The sequence below is a fragment of the Nannospalax galili genome, unplaced genomic scaffold, assembly GCF_000622305.1.
Source record: "Nannospalax galili isolate Female #2095 unplaced genomic scaffold, S.galili_v1.0 scaffold543, whole genome shotgun sequence".
In the NCBI taxonomy this organism is placed as follows: Eukaryota; Metazoa; Chordata; class Mammalia; order Rodentia; family Spalacidae; genus Nannospalax; species Nannospalax galili.
The window spans coordinates 2,892,874-2,896,747 of NW_008352270.1; the positions used below are offsets into that span (position 1 = coordinate 2,892,874).

Sequence of the window (3,874 nt, forward strand, 5' to 3'; positions counted from 1 at the left end):
CCCGAGTCGCCCCCTCTCCTCCCCCCGCCCCCCCAGCTCCATCCTCTGCCACCGCCCGAGCAGCTGCGGGGCCGCCGCCGCCTTTGCAGGTAACAGCTCCCCCCGCAACCCTCTCCTCGCTTTCGCCCCCTCCCGCCCCTTCCCCGGCAGGCCGGCCCTGCTCGCGGGGCCCGCCGCCCGCTCTCTCCCTCCCCCTGGGCGGGGGTGACAGCAGCGGCGGCGGCGGCGGCGGGTGGGTGAGGCGGGGGCGTCTGGGTTGTCACCGCGGGTCGGCGTGGGCGTGGGGCCGGGTCCCGGTGGGTGGGTCGGAGGCTTTGAGGGGGCGCGTGGAGGTGCAGGCCCGGGGATGATCGGCAGGGATGACCCCGACGCCCCCTCACTTTCTCGGAGGCGGGGGCGGCCGAGGAGGGGGTGTTCCCGGCCTAGCGGTTCGGTGCTCGGCGTGTCTCGGTTGCCCCGGCCCCGGCGCCTCTGCTCTGTGCTGCAACTCGCGCTGGCTTCCCCTCCGCCCCTCCCCGCCGGGCCGCGCGGCGTGGGGAGGGGGCGGCCGGCCGGGGCCGGGGGTGGCGGCGAGGTTATGTAACGCTAGCGGCCGGTGCCGAGTTGGTGTTTGGGTTGTGGGGGGGAGGGGCCGTCTGTGTGGCTGAGGTGCGGGTTGAGGATGCACCAGCGTCCCCCGGGGTCTCCTTCCTCCCGTAGACACCCACTCCACCCCACCCCACCCCGCCACACCCCGCCGCCGGCTATCGGGAAAAGAGACGGCGCTGAGGGGGTGCGGGTGTGCGTGTGCGAGGTGGGTAACGTGCAAGTCTGTGTTTTTAATAGTAGTGGGGTTTTGATCCGCTTGGGAGTTGTGTGCTAAGAATAGAAATGTGCGGAAGATGCTGGGTTTGGCTGATCCACTGATGCTGTCGCTGCTGCTGCTGCTGGCGGCGGCGGCGGCGGCGGCGGCTGCGGCTGCGGCTGCTGCTGCTGCTGCTGCTGCTCAGGCTGCAAGTAAACAAACCAGCTTCTTCCTTGTCCACCTCCTCCTCCTGCGCATCGGTCTGCATCAGCCATGATGCTGATAGTCCTGACGCTGAGGCTGGGTAACCCCTTGTTTGGGGTTTCCTGGGAATCTACTGAGGCTAGAGATAACTGGATCTCTTTAGGGCCAGGTTTTTCCAGTACCAGTATATATACTGTTTATGTTCTGAAAGCAGAAATGCCTACCCATAAGTCAAAGCTTGGATGATCTCGTTTCTCCATCGATAATGTTATGAAAATAAAACTCGTTTCACCGATGTGATATTTTTGGTAGAAAGGATGATCGATTGTAACTGATAAAAGTTTACAAATAGAAACTCCACAGTAAAATCAACTAATAGAATTGTCATACTTTTAGCGCAAACTGAAGCGAAATAGAATACTTTCATAGTTAATACATTACCAGTTGTCTCAAATCATTAGACATGTGTTCCATATTTGACAAAGCATGGTCATTCTTTAGAACTGTGACTTTGTAGACAGCTACTGCATTTTGTTTCTGGTAAAAACTCATTCATTGGGTTGTATATTCCCTTAGGAAAATGTTGGAAAGGAAAAGGTGGAAGAGTTCAGTGAAGATGGTTTAGAAGTGAAGACTGAGTCTCATTTGTAAAGATCCGAACATCCCAGGCGGTGCCTGCTTAAAGCTGGAGGTTTTTTTTGTTTTGTTTTTTGACAGGGTCTCCCTTAGTCCCAGCCCACCTGGAAGTCTCTTTGTGGACCAGGCTGGCCTCTATCTACAGAGGTCTGCCTGCTTCAGCCTCCTGAGGGCTGGAATTAAAGGTGCCCGGCATCGCACCCAGTGTTAAAACATGAGTTTTGAAAAATTAAAGTATCTACATAAATTGCTAGTTTTCCAGAATATTTGACCAGATACACTTATATGCAAGATGTACTTCAGACTTTTTTAAAATCACTATATAATCTTGATTCTCTGTAAAGATACACTTAAGAAAAAGCTGAGATTGACCCTAGTATCTATAGCTTGAGCTTCTGATTAAAGTGAGGAAGAGAATGCGTGTGTCATTTGAGTGCAGTTTTGGATGAGTGTAGGTTAGGTTTTGTAGGTAGGGTTTTGTTTTTCATTTAAGTTTGTACTGTATGCTGTTATAGTATTTTAAAGTTAATACATAGTTGAAAGTAATACTGCAAAAAATGATGAAGTTATTTGTATTCATTTTGTCCCCAACAGTTAGGTTTTCTGTAGTGGTTAGTGAATCATGTCCAACTTAAAATTGATTTTTTTGTTTAATCTTGACATTAAGTTGTGTGTGTGTCAGTATTTGAAGGCCCTGCTTTCGAATTTTTATTCATGTAATTACATTTATTATTATTACTTTGAAGTAAGGACTCCCTGTGTAGCCTAAGCTGCCATTGAACTTACTTTATAGCTTAGGCTGGCCTGGAACTAGGGATCCTCCTCCACCAGCTCCCCCAGTGCCGGATTAACAGGTGTGCACTACCATCACAGCCTTGTTTGGGTCATTTTTCAACTAAAATATCTTAAATAAGGTTTCAGTTACTGAGCAAATACTAAGAGATAAACTGTGTTGGGGTGGGTTGAGTAAGGTCTTTGCACTTCATTCAGAAGATGATTGCTAATAAAGTTTGTTTTGTAGAATCACTACTTCTAGATGCTGTTGGCTAAACTTCTGGGACAAATGTACTTATAAATTCTAGAGTTGGGATTTAGGAATTTTTAAAACTCTTGATTTTGATTCAAACATAGAAATGTTTGGGATTCTTTCAAAAGAGGAACCTGTTTCATAAATCTCCCCTTGTAGAAGCTTAGCTTTTATTTAAACTTCCAATGTATTTATGAAGAGATAAGCATTTCTACTTTGTATAGCCATTCAAGAACTGGTCCCTGGGATGAGGCAATTTCTATTAACAATGTGTTAATTGGATCCTTTTCATGATAAGATCTTGTCTTTTTGAGACAGGGTCTCTCTGTTACCCTAACTGAGCTGGAACTATCTAGACCAGGTTGGCCTAGAACTCGCAGAGGTTCATCTGCCTCTGCCTTCCAAATGCTGGGATTATAGGTGTGTGCCACTATGCCCAGCTAAGATCTTGTCTTTATAGTGATTAAGTTTGTTAGATTAGAACAATAAAATGCAAGACCAGGAAAACCACTTCTTTTGGTTTATTTTGTAATTTGACTTGAGTTTTTAATTAATTTGACTAATGCATATTTTGTGGCAGAATGTGTTAAAATGTTTAAGTACTTTAAAATGCTGACTGCAGATTTCAGCATGTGCATTAGTATTCTTAATCCCGGTTTAATACAGCGTATACTTTCACAAAGGTAGGCTAATGTTAACAGATATGTTATCATGGTCTTTTACATATAATCAGGTTAAATTCAGTTTCCAATTAATCATAGCCACTGCCCACAGAGGACTTACACTTTTATATGTGCTTTACATCTAATCTCCACAATAATCTTGCTGCTTTTTTGAAAGCAATTTTCACATGAGAAGAGCAATTATGGCATAAAAAAATCCACTTCATTTCAACTATCCTATTTTGAAACACTTGGTTTTTAACTTGTTTTCACCAGTTCTTAGAGTCCACAGGGACATTGCTAAGTTTGGATAATATAGTATAATAATAAATTCCAGATTCAGATTAATGCAGCTTCAAAAGGTATGCTCGTTGAACCACTAGCATTACTTTTTCCTTTCAGTTGTTTGCAGTGCCAAAATAAATACTTTAGCTGTTTAAATATTTTATTGTAGTGTCACCATTTTTCATCCAATTAGATGTAAACTTATTTCCTCTACAAGATAATCTTCATATAGTAGTTGGTGCATAAATTTACGTGCTATTGACCATGTGTTTTTAG

General features: G+C 45.5%; 1 protein-coding gene across 3 annotated transcripts in view; it reads left to right on the forward strand.

The window, feature by feature from the left end:
* Akt3 (AKT serine/threonine kinase 3) overlaps positions 1–3,874 on the forward strand; it is a 263,366-nt gene continuing 259,492 nt past the window's right edge. For all 3 annotated transcript variants that reach the window (XM_008849161.3, XM_017802236.2, XM_029554110.1), the window contains exon 1: positions 1–89. The gene's annotated coding sequence lies outside the window, so the exon portion shown is untranslated. The remainder of the gene's footprint in view (positions 90–3,874) is intronic.